This window comes from Tamandua tetradactyla, chromosome 18 (assembly GCF_023851605.1).
Source record: "Tamandua tetradactyla isolate mTamTet1 chromosome 18, mTamTet1.pri, whole genome shotgun sequence".
Lineage (NCBI taxonomy): Eukaryota > Metazoa > Chordata > Mammalia > Pilosa > Myrmecophagidae > Tamandua > Tamandua tetradactyla.
Window position 1 is genome coordinate 41490182 of NC_135344.1, and position 21717 is coordinate 41511898.

At 37.9% G+C, this 21717-nt stretch overlaps 2 long non-coding RNA genes across 2 annotated transcripts in view; one reads left to right on the forward strand and one right to left on the reverse strand.

Annotated features, from left to right (window-relative positions):
• The window catches only part of LOC143662621 (uncharacterized), a 31247-nt gene extending 26106 nt beyond the window's left edge, over positions 1–5141 (reverse strand). Inside the window, exon 1 of the long non-coding RNA XR_013165478.1 lies at positions 4898–5141. This is a non-coding gene — a long non-coding RNA (uncharacterized LOC143662621). The remainder of the gene's footprint in view (positions 1–4897) is intronic.
• Positions 5038–7705, forward strand: LOC143662622 (uncharacterized). The gene is made up of 3 exons (XR_013165479.1): positions 5038–5274; positions 7132–7192; positions 7291–7705. It is a non-coding gene; the product is annotated as an uncharacterized LOC143662622 (long non-coding RNA).
• Positions 7706–21717: the final 14012 nt, after the last annotated feature.

Sequence of the window (21717 nt, forward strand, 5' to 3'; positions counted from 1 at the left end):
CTAATCTTGCACCTGAGGGACTGCAAAGAAAAACAACTCAGACTTCAGGGGAAAAAAAAAAGGGAAAAAGGCAGCTTTGGAACTTCAGACCCTAATATCAAACTCTCCATGACCTCCCCCACCCCCCTCCCCTTCATCCTGTCCCTGAGGCTGCCCAGGCACCCGAGAGATCCTCGCTAGGCAGTCCCTTATGCCCTCCTTTTCTCTGCTGGCCCTTATAGACTCCAGGTGGCCTAATTACTGCAAAGGAAAACATTCCAAACTTGCTGGTCCTAATCTCAACTTCACTAAATCCCTCACCCACCCCAGCGATCAACCTCCCTTACTATCATCAAGGGCTTTTCCTCCAACCCACTCCCAGTCCTTACAAAGCTGGCTGTCTTTTGTTTCCAGAGTTTTGAATTCTACTCTCTCTCCCCTGCTATAGCAGCTCTTGAGTAAAGCCATCCTTGCCTGTTTAATGTTGTCCAGTGCAGTTTTTTTTCTCTTTTACAATTGTCAGCAAATTGAAGCAGGAAATACTTAGAATTGAAGCCCTGGAAGAGATTTTTTGAGGTCATGTAGTGCCTTGCTAAGCACAGCGTACTCCTAAACCAGCAGCACTGACATTGCCTGGGAGGGTGTCAGCAATGCAGGATTTTTAGCCTCACCCAAAGAGACCTATTGAATCAGAATCTGCATTTTGACACAATCAGCATTTTTCAAATGAAGAATGAATGAGCAATCATATACTGTTGAATAGTTTAGAATGGGTTGACCCTAATATATTGGATCAAGACAAAAAAGTAAGATGCCAAGAATGAGATGTAACTTAAGCACAGTCACAACTGTAGCTTATTTGCAATGCTACTGTGGTTGTGGTTAAGGTTGAGATAATGAGCCCTAGAGAGAGAAGCAACTGCAGGTTAAGCAAGTATACATGTTCTTCCAGCAGAAATTGAGGGACACAAGGAGCAGGATAAAAGCATTTAGGATCAGACTACTTGCCAGGGAGAGAAAGAGTTGGATTATAAGGGAAGTTTGGGGGAATTACAGGAGAGACGGTTCTGGGATGACCGTATAAAACATGTATTTATTCAATATTATTTATGCAATAGTAATGGTGAAACTTCCATATGCAAAGTAAAGTGCTAGAGCCTAGCAATGGGGAGTGTGGTAAATGAGCACAAAGATACATCCCTGCTGTTAAGTGGACACGATTTTATTCCTAATGTATTTGTAAGAAATAAAAACGAGGGAACGATGGTGTTCAGGCTTATCCGTAGCAGTTTTACTCTCCTTTGGCTGGTACTTGCAGTAATACTGAGTCCCAGTCCAGGGTTGGGGCACTACGGAATTCCAAGTCAGTCAGCTGCTTGTATATCTATGACCTAGGCCCTTCATTCATACCTGGGTCTTGCTGCATCAGATATATTTAGGTGGTCATGAGATAACTGCTTTTACCACCCCCACCCCCACCACCCCCACTTTGCAGATGGTAATACTGGGGCTCAGAAGAGTTGACTAGGTCCTATGGGTTTAGTGGAACTTTACAAAGCTACTGTGACCAAAGTCATATCAAATGACTTTCTATCAGCACTATAATTATGAGACCATATTTTCCGTTTGCTAGTGAGATCAGGATGAGATTTATGCTTTGAATTCCACCCTCTCTAAAATCCTTTCCTAACCCCCTGCCTACTCTAATTTTTCCTTTCACTTATTTTTTTGGTGTTTATTTTATTTTTTCTGTTTTTTCCTTATTAGAGAAGTTGGGGGTTTACAGAATAATCATACATAAAATATAGGATTCCCATATACCACCTTATTATTAATACCTTGCATTGGTGTAGATCAATTTTTACAATTGATGATAGCACGTTTTTATAATTTTACTATTAACTATAGTCCATGGATTAACTTAGGGTTCACTGTGTAGTATAGTTTTGTGTATTTTTTAAAAAATTTTTGCTCTATAACTATACATACAATCTAACATTTCCCCCTTTACCCACATCCAGATATATATTTCCATGTTGTTAAATACATCCACAATGTTGTGCCACCATCACCACCTTCCATTACCAAAACATTTCCATCTATCTATCCATAGGAACCCTGCACTTTTTAAGCCTTAATTTCCCATTTCTTATCCCCACCCTGCCCCCTGGTAACCCGTATTCTAGGTCTGACTCTATTCTATGAGTTCGCTTATTTAATTATTTTAAACCAGTGAGATCATACAATATTTGTCCTTTTGGGTCTCACTTATTTCACTTAGCCTGATGTCTTCCAGCTCATCCATGTTGTCACATGTATCTTGACTTCTTTCCTCTTCATGGCTCAATAATATCCCACTGGATGTATATAACCACATTTTATTTCTCCATCAGTTGATGGATGCTTGGGTTGCTTCCATCTTTTAGCAATTGTGAATAATGTTGCTATGAAGATCAGTATGCAAATAACTACTGTTCAAGTTACTGCTTTCAGTTCTTTTGGGTATATACCTAGCAGTGTGATTGCTTGGTCATATGGTAGTTCTATATTCAGCTTTCTGTGGAATCACCAAATTGTTTTCTACAGTGGTTGCACCATTTTTATTGCCACCAGCAATGAATGTTCCTATTTTTCTACATCCTCATCAACACTTGTTATTTTCTGTTTTTTAAATAGCAGCCAATCTAATTGGTATGAAATGTTATCTCATTGTGGTTTTGACTTATATTTGCCTGATGACTAATGATGTTGAGCATCTTTTCATGTGCTGTCTGTCCATTTGCATGTCTTCTTTGGAGAGATGTCTATGTTAATTTCATACTTGACATGCATATTCCATTATATGGTTAGTTATATGGGAAACCCAGATGTCAGCTTTGGTCTCCTTTCTTCATAAGATCTAGGTTGGCATAAACCCCTGTTCCATGCTCTTTGGAAAGTCCAATGCCCTCCTAAGATTTTGAAGTCTTCCAGAGTGGGTTATCAAAGTCAGCTTCTGCTTCCAACTTCTGGTCTCTTCTGAATTTTGGTTTTTCATCTTATGTTTTCTCTCCATTCATTTTTACTGTGGTATCTGTCCAAGCATGGATTTCAACGCATTTTTCTGATTTCCAGAAAAATACCACTTATAGCAGGCTTTTTTTTTGCATTTTATAGACTTTTCTGAAAGTTTGTGGAAGAAGGGTATCCATTTCCTAACAAAGCAAAACCTTTGGTATTTGGATGAAGGCTGACAGCCAGTGGCTTAATTCCTTCTCCTCTCTACCTTGAAATCCTTCTTGCTTTCTGCCTCTCTTTTTTTTTTTTTTTTTTTTTTTTTTTTTTTTTTTTTTTTTTTTTTTTTAAAGGAAAGACAGAGAGAAGGAAGGAAGGATAGAAGGAAAGAAGAGAGGAAGAAAGGGAAACATCTTTTAAACATTTTCTTGTTTTATTGTATTTTGTTTCTCCGTTTTCGTTACATGGGCTGGGGCCGGGAATCGAACCGAGGTCCTCCGGCATAGCAGGCAAGCACTTTGCCCGCTGAGCCACCGCGGCCCGCCCTCTGCCTCTCTTTTTGAATTCTTTCTTTTCTGGTTAGTTTCCGTCATCTTTCCTAAAAACTTTTTTTTTCATATTTTATACTTTACTAATTTTATCTATATTAAAACTCTTCATTAAATCTTTACCATTTTGTTTTACAGGTCATCCTTTCAATTTTGAGGTGATAAATATAGGTTGAAACTATTATTAGAGTTCTGGGCCATGAAAGACTTTAATAAATGGACAACTGGATGCTTACAGGTCAAAATTAACCCAGAATATTTATCTAATCCAAGAGGCCATTGGAATATCAGTCTGTGCCCATTTAAGGAGAGAATGTTTCTCTGAAGAAACAGTAGGGGCACATGGCTAGGTTTGTATATGAATCTCTCTCTGCCTCTAATGGGAAGTCACAGATAATACATGCAATAGCCTCATGCCTTTTATTTGTCTTTTGTATTACATTTTATTTGATATATTGCTCCTGATGAATTACACATAAATCACAAGAGTTAAAGGGGCATCAATGAAGCTAGCTTAGAGGAAAAGAACTCCAAGTTGTTTTCCTGGCATGCCAATCTAATGCCAAGCAAACGTAGACCTTCACAGCAAAACCTTCTTAGCTTTCTCCTAGTTCAGAATTTGGTTTCCGTTGTCTTATACAAATAGTAAATGGAGACTTTATTCCTTATAATCACTTTTCTGAAACATGTATTGTCTCATCAACCATAAGACAAAAAGAAAAATTGACTTTTTATATCTCCAACATTTCATCCATTGCTTAGCAAATGATACTTGACTAGATGGATTATTTATAAGCAAAAGCTGCTATTCCTAATAACTTCTTTACTCTTCAGATTAGAATTTCTCTTTTTGTTTTTAAATTTATTATTATTATTATTAATTTTGACGATCTAACCTGTTCTCCAGATATCTAGATGTACGAGAAAGCTGAAATTTGAAGTTCCCGGCTGGAGGTCCAGAGAGTCAATCTCAAGCAAGGTGGACCAGAGGCAAGCTTTGAAGTCAAGGAATGGAGTTGGGAATTCTGAGATGAGATAAGAAAGGCAATGCAACTTGGCTGATGCAGTTGGGAGAGAAAATAGATATTATGGACTCCAAGCAATATCATAGGAAACCAATGTTTTTCATAGGCTTTGTTTTATCTTAATTTTGTGCTGAGATCAAGGGGGATTTGTGTTTTAGCTTAAAGGATACAGAGTATAGATTCAAGAAACTTTTATTGAAAGCAAATTTACCAGAAGCTATGTGAATCTTTATTCCTCTTTTTACTTTTTTAAAATGCAAAATTATGTATACTTGTAAAAACACAAGATAAGATAGATGATTGATAGACAGATATAGATTCAAGAGAGAGAATTTATAGAAATAAAAATACCTTCTTCATCTCAGCATCTTCCTACCCCAGTCAGATTCTCCTATGTAGGGATTCTGCTGTTACCAACAATGCCACTATTACTGAGTCAGAACATTCCATTTTTGAGTAGACACATTTCTTTTCTCTTTTCTGACCACTGGAAGGGGCATATCTTTTGTTCTCTCTTGAAATAGTCTCCTCAAATATCCTTTACCCATGACCTGTGTTTTCAGAGTACAGAGGTACTCAGATTTGAATCTACAGACAGTCCTCAATATATGAAAATGTGTTACTTTGTTCATTGTGACATTGCAGGCATCTATACGGGTGGCCCAGGCTATTTCCTTCTGCACTGTTCATGAAGGGTAATATTGGGGTCATGAGAAGTTGTTTTATAGGTTAGTCAAACCATAACATATAAGCACTACTCTTTTGATGCCTTATCATGGGCAACTGACAGAATTAAAAAAAGGTGATTCTTTTAATGAAGACAAAATACACGGTTCATTGAAGGAAGCGGAAATGTCACCTGCTACTTTCAAAATTGGGTCATCTGATTGAACATCTGAGTTGCTTTATTTGTTGGTTATCAAAAGATTTAGCCGGGAATCCAAAGGTCTTAGCTGAATTTGGAAGTGTAACTATAGAGAAAAGAAATTGAAAAAAAATACAAGTAAATTTTAAGAGACATTTAAATCCACAAGTCTTAGAGACTTCAAAAATGATTAAGCAGGCCATATAATTTTGGGGGAATAGTGTTCAATTTGGGCTAAGATAGAGCCAAGGAAGTGCAGACTAAGGGCAGAGCACAGGGTGATAAGGCTGACATTTCTCTCAGTGTGTTTTTTTAATGCCTAATGAGGAATCTTTGGACTTCAGTTCTTCTTGTATATAATCAGGAAGGTATGACAAAAATATTTTGTTTTTTGTTTTTTTCAGTTTTCCTAGAGGAAGGAGAAATGGGCTTATATCACATGAATGATTAGGGTTCATTAGCTTCATTCCTAAAAGCTCACTCCTAACTTTTTGAGGAATAGGGACTTAGGCTTTATTTGTTTTTGAATCTCTCATGAAACTCAGTACAGGTTCTGGCACCAGATAGACACTCAGTAATATATATGGCTGTTGTTTTGCTTGTTTAATTTGTTGTGTTACATATAAAGAAGATTAACTAATAGTAAGGATCGACATAGATGGAGAGCTGTTGAAAATAAGGTAGATTCCTATCAACCTGAGATCATTTAGGTGCGTGCTATGTGAAGGTTGAGGAAAGAACCAAATGGCCATTAAACTCTCTTCCCATCTAGAAAGCCTACTATTCAATCTAAATGCTTATGATAAACTGTATAATAGAAGGAAACAATCATAAAATGACTTTTTCCAGTTGCTTCAGGGACAACCGAATTAACACTTTATCACAGACTCATTTATTTTAATTGTTCTCTCCTAGGTAATACCAAAAGTCAACATGGGTAGAAGAAACAGAATAAAGAAAAGAAAAAACAATTTGTTCCTCATTAAATGTTAGAAAAGTCCAAGATAAACCTATTTAAAATTGATCTGATAAGCCTGAGAACTCTGATGCACTGATATGTTTTCCTCGGCTAATGGTCTTCAGCTAATATTTATCCATTGCTTTGAGTAACCATTAATCTTTTGTGTTGAGAAACTCCACAAATGCAATTTCTAAGATATTTAACCTTTCCACATTTGCTATCTCTTGGGTTTGGGTGACTCAGTGATGGTGTATACTCTATTTCATTTAGTTTTCCTGGTTCCAAATTGCCAAGATAATAGCACCAAGTCCATTTAAAATTAGCCTTTCTCCTTCCCAAACACAGTGATATGTTCCTGAGTTGTAATGAAGTTAAATTCATTTCGCCTTCTTACACTTACACTCATCCATTACTTACTTTCTCTTCCCTGCAAGCATTCCCTGTTTTCTCCTCTATAATTTGACATCAGAAATGACCATAAAAGAAACAGCTGAACAGTATAAATGCTTTCAATAATCTCAGTTTCACGACAAGCTTAATAATATTAATGTCTTCAGATCAACCTTTAGTGGTGTGTGTGTGTGTGTGTGTGTGTGTGTGTGTTTAAGTTGGAAAAACTCCATAAACTTTCTTAAATTTGCCACAAACTCAAGTTCACTTTTTAACCTAAAGGCATCAGATTGACCCTTTCTTTCCTCTCTTTTCTTCTTCCCTCCTCTCCTCTTCTCCCTCTGTCTCTCTCCTTCTCCCCCAGTCCAGGACTGACATGTAAGGCTTTAGGAAAAATGACTGCGGTTCTGAGCAAAGCCCGGTGTTGCAGGTAATTGTTGAAATATCAAGGGTATTGCGTCCTCCATTACTTAAGCTCTCATTTGTGGTTTTCAGGAATGTTTATGGCTGACAGTGCTTTCTTTACAGCTCTATCCTTCAAGCTCTGGCTGATACCGCTGAGAATGACCGCTTGAGTGACTGATAAAATGTCAAGAAGCCATTATTTCCAAGAGGGTGTTTGGGAGCAATAAGATCTTTTCAATTTATCTCATCCACCTGAATTTGAGTCTTTAGGTTTAACTTCATTGGCTGCTACAACCAAATTGTCTCTGGGTTTTGAGAGAACAGCCATCATGAAATTCAAAGGGGTTATAGTGATGGTCACACCATGACATTTGTGTTGTATTTCACCATGCACATTGGTGTAATATTTTGGACTTAATTAATACTTTCCAGAAACCCAGTTTATGGATGGCAATAACCATATTTTAGATCATGTGAAATACCGCAACAAAAATCCAATTCATAAGGCAGATGGCAAAGCCTAGTTTGAGGAACAACAAAACAGGAAGATTTACAGTGAGTTTCAGAACTCTTCAACTGGAATCCAGCCGCTGCCAAAGCTCTGTTATTTCACTGGAGGGTAACAATCTGTGAGGGTCATTAGTGTCCTCATAAAAACTGAGATTAAAAAGTAGTCAAATGAAATGAATAAATTGTTTGAGGCTTTCTCAGTGTGATGGAAGTGGAATTATTTAAAAAGCAAGGTTCCAAATGTTTAAAAAATCATTCTGTAGTCATTAGATTTTTCAACCTGAAATTTACTAACGTAGTAATTTTAATGAAATGGGGAGCACCTAGTTACAATCTCAAGTGTGCATCGTACAAGAAAACATTTCATCAGCAGGCATATTCCCCCATTCCTTCCCTGTTTCACTCTTATTTTTTTGGCACACGGGCAGGCACCAGGAATGGAACCCATGTCTCCGGCATGGCAGGCGAGAACTCTACCTTCTGGACCACCGTGGCCTACCCCTCTTTTACTTTTTCAGAGCTCAGAAAAATAGCTTAGTGTGGAAATAGTTGTGATATAGAAGGAAGGATAACAAATGAAATGTTAATATCACCAGTGTCCAGTTGTCTTGCTATATCCATTTTGGCCCTGGCACAAGTACCTTATAAATTGAAGTATGGTTCACATGGATTTTAATCTGATGAGGCACAAAGTTCATAAATAGTTTAGATGCTTGTTAGATTCTCTAATACTAGGTAGGGAAATCTATCTGACACACCCCACCCCCACCCCGTGGATTCAACAAGTATCTTGTCCCTACATTAAGCATAAAAGATAAAAAAAAAAAAAGGCACAATGGCATAAATTTTTGAAATTGTAATAAACAGGAAACGTGCAATGTTGTAGGTTATTAATTACTTCAGGATGGGCATTTATGAAGGCTTGTGTAATTAATTCACATTAACATTTTTTCTATTCTAAAAATTACAGTTCCATCTAGTTATTATGAAAAAGGGCCAAATGCAGATAACTGTTGTCATAACCATTACCTACCAATCAAATACTTCAAGTAGAAACTCCCAAAATGGATTATTTGTATCGATATCATTGCAAAGACTAAAAGAGCATGGCAATGAATATGTTGGTTAACTCATTATTGATAGTATTCATATGGGATAAATTGAGGCAACACATGTAACTCCCAATCCCAGAGACTGTTTTATAGCAGAAGGAGTACATTCATTCCAGTTCCTCTTCCTCTGTTATATGCATAAAGGGTAAAGTTAATGGATGGGGTATGGAGAGTAGGATAGAGTAATGATTTAAACTTGCCATTTTCTAAGGCCAAAGAGCTTGGGAGGATTTGAAAAATAGAGGCATTGTGCAATTATGCATAAAACCATTGGAAATCTAGGCAACCACCACATATATCTTACGAACTTTTCTGTACTCTGAACCATCTTTGCTCTAAACACTGTCTCTGACCACCTGGCCAAGACAATGCAGGCACTTGGCTGAGATTCAGGTATTCAGATGTTTTTCCTGTTCATTCTATAAATCTACTGTTTGAAGGTGGGAACTTTAGACCAGACCTTTCCCCTGATGTGTCCTTGGTATGCTGAGGTACTGTGTATGGGCTATTGATGTTCCAAGATATTGATCCCCATGGCCTTCTCAGTGGCCAAGCAGTGGAGGGCAGAGGGTGCTCCTAGATGGTAGCTATAGCCACGAGAAGTATTCATGGATTATCCAAGCATGCCATAAAAATATGTTACTTTCTATGTTTTTCTGACATGAACATGATGAAGAAATATTGCTCTAGGTCATAATTTACTATGAAATGGGGGGATTGGACTAGTTGATTTCCCAGGTCCATACCATCCCTATACTTCTATGAACATATATCAGCCTGCAGTTAAAACACCCAGAACTCTCTGTTCCTTTAGTTATACATACTTTCTCTCGGCCACAGAGGCTCATAAAATTGAATAAAAAACCATGGAAACATGTAGTAGAGGATATTTCATGTACTGGAAATCTACTACCTGATTTTTGTTAGACTCAGTGCACATGAACCAATCCTTATTTTTGTGGTAGCAAAAGGGGCCCCAGGAAGAGGAACTTGATCTATTATTTAAAAAAATATTGTTAAAATAAAAGACCTGTGACATTTTTCTGTGATCCATCCAGTTCTCTGGTTTCTTTATCTGATTTGTTGTTTTTGGTCATCCCCATAGTAAGCTTGGAGAGCTCCCAAATTCTGTGTAGAGAAGGCTGAGGAGAGAGAAATTATTGACCCATTTCATTCGTGACCAATGGAAAATGTGTAAGGAGACAGAGAAAACAATGGAACTGGCTGTCTCTTCTGTGTTCAATAATATTCCCTTTGAAGAAATCATATTTAATTATCTATTGAAAAGAATACAGCCAGGGCAGTGGTGGTGGAGAAAATCTTTGTTGTCATTTTACTTTTAGTTGTCTTTCTGAATCTTTGTCATTCCTAATCATTACCTTCTGACATCCTTAAGATCCTACTTATTTCCCTGGAGAAGACATTGTTCCTTAAAGACCATGTAGATAAGGACAAAATAAAATATCACTTTCAGTTGCTAATTCATTCTAATTCATAACATACTGTTCCAATGATTTTTCAAGTATTCTATGATCCTTTGTATATATCTTTTTCTAGAGCAAATGTGATAATGCTTTTGAAAGGGCTTTATAAACCATATAATGTAAGACTTGTTACTATTTTTATCATTTTGTTAACAAGAATATAAAATAAAATAAAGCAGGGTGGGCCACGGTGGCTCAGCAGGTAAGAATGCTTCCCTGCCAAGCCCGAGGACCCGGGTTCAATTCCCGGTGCCTGCCCATGTAAAAAAAAAAAAAAAAAGATATAAAAATAAAATAAAGCAATATGAATTTGATTTTTTTCCATTTTGTCAGGCAGTATTAATTTGCTCAATATTTTCTTCATTTTTTTCATCATGCTCATTTCCTTGAAATGCTACTAAGTATTTATTTAACAGTCTTGGTTCACAAATATCTTGAAGGTAAGTGTAAGTTCAAGATGCTTTTGTAAGCTGCCCTGTTCAAATATTTTTAAGTGTTTCTGTGTATCATTTTATTCAAAGAAAAAGAGCAAATGGTAAACTCCCTGCCCTCCTTACCCACCAAAAACTTAAAATTTCATTGAGGAAATGAGCTCAACATGTATGAAGCTATCCCAGAAGAACATGAGATAATATTAATGTTCAGAAGTGCCCTAGACCTTTGGTATCATGAGATCCCCAGAAGGCAGATAGCTGTGAGTTCAGAAGGTTGTAGAAGACTTTTGTGAAGTCAGCGTCAAGCTGGTCCTTACCAAAGGAATAGGATTTACATTTACAGAGGAGGAATCATGCACAAAAAAGTGCTTTTATGGAAAAGATCATGACATATTGTTGCCCTGAAGATTTCCACTCTTTACATCAGACCCATGTCTTGAAATTGCTACACTTTCAAAAGTATTATTTGGAAAGAATATTAATAGTAATAGTAAGATATAGACGATTATACTACTGATACCAGAATGTGACTTAAACATCAATTAAATTCCCTGAATACTTTAAGCACCTACTATTTATAAGGGTCTGCACTACATGTTAGGGGAACTATAAAGATGGATGATAATTGATATCTTTATTAGAGGGTGAATAATCTAGGAAGTTGGAAATACAATTTTAATATAATGGAGAAAGTAAAGCATGCATTAACCTGAAATATATTTCAAATTCTACCCCTGATTGGTTGTCAGAGTAGAGGGGAAACCCTTGTGCTTTAGTTTTCTCTCTTATTAATAACAAGCTGAGTTAGTGTAGTTCTTTCTTTCCCACTGCCATGGCCACTGGCCTTGGGCATGCTCTCGCCATCTCTGCGATGCCTATGGTCATGGCTCCTTTTTGAGCATTCTTCTCTCAGACTTGTCCTCTTCACCTCCACCCTCCACATATGTGCCAGAAAATAAATTAAAGCCCCGATCTGACCATGGAACTCTCCTTATAATTAAGGTCCCCTTAGTGTGTATCTGGGCAAAATCCCAGTTCTATAACATGCCCTGCATCGCCACTCTTACTAACCACTCTTAGACTCCTGATTTTCACCTGGGTATCCAGAAACACCTAAAGTTTCCCAGAATCATAATGCTGCCTCTCACCTCTGGGAAATTTGCTTTATGTGTGGTCTCTTTTATAGGGAACACTCTCCCTTATCTCTGTGTGCTGGGTTTACTATTCCCTGGAGCCTTTCCTAACTCCTTCCCTTCCAGCTACCCCTTCTGCAGGTTCCTGTGAGGTTCTACATTTATCACAATCACTGAATCTCCATATTGTCTGTAGCTGTCATCCATTAGTCAGTAAAATCCTTGAGGTCAGGCACTGTATCCTACTGCAGTAAAAACTCATAGAATAAAAATATGAACAAATTGTTATGGGCCTAGAAAGGAGAGAGAGGTTTGTGCTGGCTATAGGGATTGAGTTATCAAGGTCTGATGAGTGGGTAGAGATTTCCAAAAGGCAGAGATCTGAAGGAAATAGTTCCAAGCAGTTGGAATGAGCATGAACCCAAGTATAGAAATACAGAATTGTACCCTTTCCCATTCATCCCAAAGCTTAGTGGCTTAAAATACAATTTATTATTATTTCTCATGGTTCTGTAATTTGACTGGACTCAACTGGGGAGATCTAGTTTGGAGTGTCTCAAGCAGTTTCACTTAGTAGCTGGAGCTGGATCATCTGGAGGTAAAACTGAACTGGTAAAACATGAACTCACATGTTGAGCGCTTCAGCACCCCTCCAAGAGTTTATCTATCAGAGTAGCATTAACTTCTTTCATGGGTTCCAAGAGGCAGGAGGTGTAAGATGCCAGGGCAGTTAAAGGTTATCTAGGAAGGGGCACACAGTATCATTTTGCCCTATTCCATTGGTCAAAGCTTCCATAGCCACCGTCCAGATACCTGGAGGTGGAAAAACAGACTCTACCTCTCAGTGGGGTGTGGTAAGATCACATTACAGAAGAGCATGTGAGAGGGGAGATACTGATGCAGCCTTCTTGGAGAACAAACTTGACCACTGCTTGGTCTGGGTAAAGTAAGGAGTTTGTGTAGGTCATAGAAAGGGAAGTATATGCTCTTAGGCAGTATGAGAAGTAGACCTGAGCCCAGAGTCTATAATGTCATTGGAGTTTTAGTAAAAGTTATGCCATTCAATCAATAGGAAGTTCATGGGTTTTTTCATTCTGAAATAGTTGCTCTCTTTAAATTCCAGGGACAGTTTGTTTTTGTGTGGGCTTGTTCTATGTTGACTTATTTTACTGAAATTGTGTACTTTCTGATAGGATAACAAACTGTCCCTTCATTAAATTTTTTTTTTTTTTTTTTTTTTTACCAATCATTCATCTTGAGAGAAAATGGAAGCCAAGGAAACTTATCAAACAGGCATATCTTCTGTAATAGCTGATAGCATTTAGTGAAATTTCGTAAATATGTAAGGTTATAGAAATAACAGATTGCATTGGGTGATGGCTACAGTTTACAGAACTGCTAGGCTGGCTGTCTCTGAATACCTTCCAAAAAGTGGCTTGCAGTAATTGATGCCCTGGGAGAAGCTAATGCATTGGCATAGAGGATAAAAATGTAAGAAAACTATGTAGTGATTTGGTCAATGGCATAGTCAGACTATATAAATTTAGACAACTTCCATTTTAGTGAAAACAGTTTTTCCCCCCCTGCCAAAGATTCTGAATAATTACATCTCTACATCAGGAAACTTAGGTACAGCTTCTGGGTCCAAGAAAACTTAGGAAGCTTTTCAAAAAGCCAGAGCACTATAAGTAACAGCCCATCTGTCCCCTAATTTTTAATTATTTTTTAAAAAGAAAAATTTTTCATTTTTATGGCTGCCTCTAAGCTATAATGGAAATGATGCAGCAGGCTACTCTGAGAGCTGATAAACAAATGTGGATAAGTTCTATCTGCACAAGTAACAGCAGCACCAGAGAAAATACTATTACTATATTGAACTTTGGTGCCATATAAGTACACTAAGAGACTTTGGAAGAACTGACCCTGTAAAAGTCATTAATGCTTTTATAACATGGATGCATTTTTTTTTTTCCAAAATGGTGTTCACTACATGAGAGTGCATTTCTTTGAGGATTCTCCTCAGAGTAACCAAAGAATCATACTTCTCCTGTGTACCTGGCTTTGGTTTTATCTTCCAAACATTAAATGAAGTGATTGGCAACTTCTTTTTGTTGCAGTGCTATCAGAAGTTTGCAAACACATTGGTGTTTTGTCTCCAGTAAACACACTGTATTATATGGTATATCCTTTTGAATTCTGCCTTATATTCTTCTAGAGATAACCAATTACAAAACAAATAATTAACTCTCTAGTGAATTAATCTCAAGTTGACTGTCCTAGGATTCATTTAACCTAGCAGTTGCTTAACATTATGTGTGAAGGTCATCCTCAGAGTGCTGGAAAATTACAACGTTGCCAACTCCACCCCCTCTTTCCCTGCCAACTTGGTTCATGCAAGCTCATTAATCTTTAAAGTGAGAGAAAACACATACGTTTGGTTAAACTTTACCCTAAATAATGTCTGGTTATGGTGATAGATTAGGAAACAGTCACTCGTTTAAAAAATCATGTGGTAATGTGGTTAGGGCTTCTGGCTTTTCCACACTGGGATTTTACTTTCAAATTGACTTTAGTTGGTAAACATTATAGACAGCTGATTTCTGACAGGGGCTCTGAATTATTATTCTGCTCATTGACAGAATGTCTACACTAACCCCACAATTTTTATGGATTGTCTCACATATCTTCGCTGCCGAGGCTGTCAGGGTGTCTGTGAGATGTGAGGCAGAGAGCCATGTCCTCTACTAAATATGTGCCAAGAGAAGGGGGATAGTTTTGATGGCACATATATTTACTTTTCACACCACTGACTCATATAGGTGAAAAAAAAAATCCAGAATGAATAGAATAGATCTTCTGAATAGAGTATCCAACTTATTTACCAAAACAATACTCATTCCAGAGCATTCACGTATGTATTTTGTAAGAGATGCAAAATATTAGCCGTGTTTAGCCTGTGGGTAATGCACATTTTTAAACACAACAGATAATTTACAATGGGAAAAACCATATTTGCGGCTCCCTACCACCCAAACAGCAATGACACCGACTCTCAATCTCTTTGCTTCTGGATTCAAAGCGCAGTGACAAATGCTACCTAGCTGTCTTTCAGAAATAAATTCCTGGACTAAATCAACAGGGCTTCATCTCAATCCAGATAAAACCATGGCAATGTTGACGGCATTAGGGAATGCCTCTGGGGAAGCCACCAGAAGTGCATCCTCACTAGAGACTCAGGCAGTAGTGCCTCAGAAGAGTCAGGAAAATGCAAGGAACTTCAGGTTTGCCTACTGGGTGAGCAATTGGATATAGTCCCTTCCCTACCTCCAACCTCTGTTCCATAATAGGGAATGTGAATTGTTTCATGGTGGAAATTCCTTGTGTGCAGAATTTGAGTAAAACTGAACTGATTACCCAAATGATGATTAAGCTGTAAGTACCTCCTAGGGTATGATAAGTACCCTAGTGTTAGATACAAATGTGTATGGGATTCTTCTTGCCCTTGAGGAGTTTATCATAAGGTTGGAAAGATAAGGTACACACATGTACAGCTGAAGCCAATTAATGCTATTTGCATGTAAAACAAAAGCCAAATATGGACAAGTAGTATTGGGAGAAAGTTTTATGGAAATTTGAAAAGGGGAATGATTATTTTTAGCTGGGAAAACAATTTGGATTATGTTCCAAAAGAACAGAACATTTTATCTTTCTACATGCTTGGTATCTCTCCTTTGGTTCACTGATGATCAAGGAGCTATCTACTTTTGAGCTTCTTGCAAAATAAACAGTTAATGATATCTTTATAATTTGAGCCACTTTTACTGGGTATTCTGTTATTTGCAGCTGAAAGTGTACTTCCATTATAACTCAACTCTTCTCATTCAATCCCATGAGAGTTCTGCTGTATTCTGGTCTGTGTGCAATCATCTAAAACAGTACCTTGGATTGTTGCCATTTTCTTCAATAACTTTGTACTTTGGTCCAATTGGAGCACATATTTATGAATTCGTGAAATATACTTTCATTGAATTCTATTCTATGAGATAGGTCTCACACTGGGCTCTGGAAATTTGGAAATTAATGTACATGGTCCTTGCCTTCATAGGGCTCACAGTCAACTGGGAGAAGGGTGGGGAGGAGACATAAAAACAACTGAATTGATGAATTGTGAAAATTATGGCAGAAATATAAGTAAGGTGCACTTCTCTGAGGTAACAAAAAAAGGGAAAAGTGGAGTGGAGGTAAGCCTAATGGGAAAGGTCTCCTGGAGAAACTTCCTCCTGGATATTTTAGGGAATCCTTTTAATGCTGGGAACTATAGGCATCAGGGCAGGATGGTGTCATCATTTGGCAACCATCCTTTTCTCTTATGTAGAGCTAATGTTTCATCAGGGCATATGGGAAACAATCTATTCAGGAAAGGGAGAAAAACCTTTCCCAGGAAGTGAGAAGAATCCTGAATAAAAGTTGTGGGCCCCTGGGATCTTTTCCCATTTCTGCCATTCACTTATTCTTCAGCTGTTGCAATTGCTTTTGTTCCTGAACTCTTTTTCCCACACTTTTAAAGTGAAGGCCAGTAAGCGTGCTTTTGGGTGGAGATGTGGAGATGTGGGCTGGAGAGAAGGCGGGAATGTTAGAGAGGGTACACCTAGTGATAGGAAGCAGGCTGTTGAGTAGAGGGCATAAGGCATCAGTGGTGGGTTCAGCAAAACTGTAGGGAGAAGAGATAAGCTGACCAAAATTATAAGAGAAAAGTCCGAAAGAGATTCCTTTACTTGTATTAACAAATTTTAACCTACAGTAAGTTTTTCAGTAGACAAGAGTAGTATCTCCATATTACAAACGGGGAAACTAAGGCCCAGGAATGTTAAATTTCTTGCTCTGAGTCCTGCAGTAAGTTTTACTTATGAGTAATCTAAGCAATTGGGCTCCAGAGCCTGTACCCCAAGGCCTGGGTGCTTAATAACGTACAAGAACTAAAATTATGAACACGACAGAAGATAAGTTCTAATAGCAAAATTAAAGACAGCAGGGTGTAGCTGGCACTATTGTGTTGTTCTTGAGGATCTAGACTGTGTATTAACATTTACAACACTTTGCTATGAATACCTCATTCAACTCTGAAAGCAATCTGAAGATCAAGGTAAAGTAGCCGCATGGAACTGTGACATATTTAGACTTATTGGGCTATAAGAACAAAGTAACAATTGCATTTTGAGACACACTGTTAAATAGCTTCTAAGGTGAGGGTGGACAGGTGAAAGAAGATAATGACCTGAACAAAGGTAGCAGGAGTGAGGAGAGAAGTGAATGGATTTGAGAGAAATTGAGGAAGGTAAAGCCATAGCATCTGGTGGTTGGTTGGGTTGACAGAGGGTAAAGGGAGAAGGAGAAGAAAGAATTGGGATAACAACCAGGTCTCTGGCTTGGAAGAGTGGGTAGATAGTCTCCCCATATACAGAGAATAAAAATATGAAAGAGGTACACTTTTGGGGTAGCAAAACTGGTTCATTTTTTTTTTTTTTTTTTTTTTTTTTTAATTTTTTTTTTTTAAAAGAGAGGGAGGAAGGGAAGGAAAGACAGAGAGAAGGAAGGGAGGAAGAAAGGGAAACATCTTTAAACATTTTCTTGTTTTATTATATTTTGTTTGTTTGTTTGTTTTTTACATGGGCTGGGGCCGGGAATCAAACCGGGGTCCTCCGGCATGGCAGGCAAGCACTCTTGCCCGCTGAGCCACCGCGGCCCGCCCTCATTTTTGGACATGTTGAATTTGAGGTACCTTTGGGCTGTTCAATGGAGGTGTTCTTTACCTGGTATATTTAGGTCTGGAGCTCAGGATCTGGCTGGAGATAGTGGGAATCATCAGCACATAGGGATTTCTGAAGTCGGGGTAGACAAACTCACCTAGAAAGACTAAATGAAATGAGAAGGAAAACCAAAGCAGAACGTACATAGACCTGATATTTAAGGTTAAAGAAGATGAGCTCCTGAAGAAATAGCTAGAGTGGAAGAAGGGACGCCCAAAGTCTGAGAAGTAAGGAAAGAGCAGAAACTTTTCAGTGAAGGGGGGATGACTGTGTGCTTGGCTATGTAAGGGCCAGAGAGTAAAATTCCCGCTGGTTTTTGCAGCAAAGAGACCATTGCTGACTGGACCAGTGCGATAAGGAGGGGATGGAAGACAAGAGGAAGTTCAGACAATCATTGCAGACAGAGCTTTCAAGGCTCTGGATTGTGAAATAAGAGCAAGAGGGATATATCTAGATAGGGCAGACTTGGGCATATTTAATGCTGGTGAGAAGGTAGGGAACTTCTAAAGATAGAGAAGGGAGGGGGAGTATTCTGAGTAAAGAGAAAACAGATGTGAAATAGAAAACATTAACAAGTAAAAAACAAATTATGTTTATAATGTGCTTGGAAACCAATCAGGACTCCTGCCTAGGACTGCTGCCTTTGGTGCCCCAGAGGGACTTGAAGAAATGGTGCCTTATTGCGCTTTAGGGAACACAGTTTATCTCTCCGAAGAGAATCAGATAACCAAGCTGGCCCTTCACACACTCCTGGTTCTCTCCTTGGGAATCAAAAGTGTTTATGGGGAACCAACTGGAGCTCTGCAAAGATAAGCCAGATAAATCAATATGAGCAAGGGTGGATTATTAGCAGTGCTGACTAAAACTATAAGCAATGAACGGGAACATCTAACACTATCAAGTTTAATTAATCGGGTCGGACGAACTTTGGGTCTGCGATGTGAAGTGTAAACCATGTTTCTTTGGCAACAGGAAGATAGCCCAGCAACATGTATATATAAAAATATTTTGGGGCGAAGAAAGAAACAAACAAAAAATAATGACTGGCCCTGGGATGGGACACTAAGTCCCTGAGCAGCTGTTGTATCTGTCTGTTTTCGAGAGAAGGTGTTAATGTATCTACACTCTTTTCTCTCATTCATTCATTTTTTTTTTCCAGACAACATTTATTTAGCCTCTGCTATATGTTAGGCACTATGGTAAGTTCTGGGGACAAAAAAAAAAATGAGTGAAGTCCCTTCCCTATTCCGTAGGGTCCCCATCACCCAGGAAAGTCAGATTTAAAAAAAATAATCCCTGTGCAATGTGGAAAGTGCTATCTAAAATAGAGACGTGCAAAAGTTATCATGAATGCTTAATCCTTCCTGGGGTCAGGAAAAACATCAGAGAAGAGAAGAGATATGAGGTTTTTCCATATTTTGAAGCTACATTAAGCAAAATGAGTCTATTTCAGTCAGGCTTTTGCATGAAGGTAATTTCTCCAGGATTTAAAAAAATATATATATATATCCTTTCTCTTGATGAGGACCTCTTTATCCTATTTTATACTAGCTGAACATGTTAACATGGATGTGTTGATCAAAGAATCATGGAATTCCACAGCTGGAAGAGACCTCAGCAATCATTTTACTTCACTGAAAGGACTCCATCTTTATTCAAGCCATTATCATCCATATGAATTAGCCTTTATCAAGCTAACAAAGATAACACCATTATTTTCACTCTGTATATATATTTGGCAACTGAAGTAAAAATAAAATATTTTTCTAATATTATTTGACCTTAATTAGAAATGTTTTTTCCACATTATTATACAATTTTTGTTAATTTCATTTTAATAGTTGCATGATATTCTATTGTCTTATCTACCTTAAGTTACTAAACCATTCTTATAAATTTAGATTAACCATTTCAATTTATAGATGAGGAAAATAGGCCAGGAAGGATAACCCATGATTTGGGTATTCTGAATTTGCGAGTCCTTTCTTTGCTTCATGCTGCTACTTTCGTATGGAAGGTGAGAATTTTAGCTTATGCACAATTATTGGCAAAAAGTCCTGTCAGGTTGGTTTCCTTAATGCTGGTGCATCATTTGATACTCTGACAAGATCAGTCTGAAATGCAAAACAGATACCTACTGGAGACTGAGAACACGGGTCAATAGAAAAGGGGATATCAGTTACTCTTTTCTCTGATCGAATAATAGCTTCTTTTGCCATTTTGGAGAGATTTCATAGAGACTTTGTATTCTCAAATGTGTATAAATAGTCGGCTTGTGAAGAACTAGGATAAATGTGGATAAGACAGATCTAGGTGGCAGCTGGTAGAATAGGTCCAACATTAGAAGCTGTTTTAGGAGGCTATGGTTTGGAGGAAGAGAACTGAGATAGGGGGTTACTCATAGGAGGTAGGGGAGGCCCCATAGAACCGCTCATATGCAGAAATGTTGTTGCTGGAAGGGACATTACAGTGTGTTTTCAATTCACCAAACCACTAGTTAGATAGTTGCAAGAGTTGAACTAAAGCTCAGATCACATGATGCCAAATTGAGTCCATATTGTCCATCATAGAATGAATTATGCCAGTGACAAACTTTTCCTCCTTTGATTACTAAGGAATTTCATATACAGTTTCTTTTTCTTTTAAGAAAATCTCTGGTCATCCTATCTCCATTTTCATATGCCAGAAAAACAGAGATTTGGCTATGCTCCACCTCCGTACACTGGAGATAGGGAATAACACATCCAAACTGACAAGTCAGACTTATTGCACTTTGTCTTGAAATGTATTTAAAATGTAGAAATATTATTTAGGCAAGAAGTAGACTCACTTAATGAAATTTCTCTGAATACTACTTTTGGAAACTAGGAGACAACTGGGACAGGGTTGAAGGAACACGTACGTAAGAGTTGGGTACGGGGTAGTGCAAAGGTGGTTCAGTTGCAGAATTCTCACCTGCCATGCCAGAGACCCCGGGTTTGATTCCTGGAGCCTGCCCATGTCAAAAAAAAAAAAAAAAAGGTTAGGTCCAGGAGCAAAAGGAATAGGATGCAATGAGGGAACTAACTTGCTTTCCTAGCATCACAAAAGACATGTGCAAGCAAAATAATAGGATCATAGAATTTTTTTTTTTTAGGATCATTTTTTTTTTTTTTTAGTTTTAGAATTACTATCAAAAAGCATATTATTTAACATTTCATAGATTGGAAAACAGGTATAGAAAGACTTGCTCAGGTTTCCATTGTTTATCAGTGGCAACAAAAGTTTGTGCTTATTTGATTCTAAGTTTAGTGGCTTTTTGACAATCAATGGAATAATTTACTGAATTACTACTGTTGCTGTGAAGTAGGATGAAAATCATTGCAAATGAAAAAAGAAGTAGGGTACATGGCTTTGCAATTTGGACCATACAGAAATCAGTATAGATGCAAGAGCTGGATTGTGACATTCAGTCGGTTAGTCTAGAAAAAGCTCATAGAAGACTGGTTTCAAAGAAGTGGACCTCGAGCAGGTGGGACCTGAGTGGCTTTGGAGGATGGATATGATTTGAATTGGTAGTCGAGGGAGCTGTGCATTTCACTAAGTATTAGCATTGCCACAGGAAAAGCTAGAGAACATTCATTTCATTCTTTACAATAGTTTTAATATTCTCATTTTAATCCATGTGAATAACTTTGGGCAAGTTACTTAGCTACTCTTGTCCTCTGTTTCTTTAGCAGCAAGGAAAGAATAACAAAGCAAGGCTGCATTACAGGGAAACTGGGAGGCATTGTGAATATAAAACATTATAAAGGGTTTTATTCACATAAAGGGGAAGGAGAATATGCTCCACAAAATTCTACAGGCAGAATTTCAAAGCATCATTGTAGCCTAATGATGGTTTCAGCTTTGCCCTCGGTGAATATATAGTTGGAGTTTTGAAACTGAAAAATATCTTTGTTATGTTTTGCCTGGATCAAAGCACACATAAAGCCTGATCGAATGGAAAAAAAAAGGCGAAAGATACAGGCGAGCGCCTCAGCATGACAACCAACGGCCCTCAGGTTTGTGCTAATGCCCTAACCGGTTGA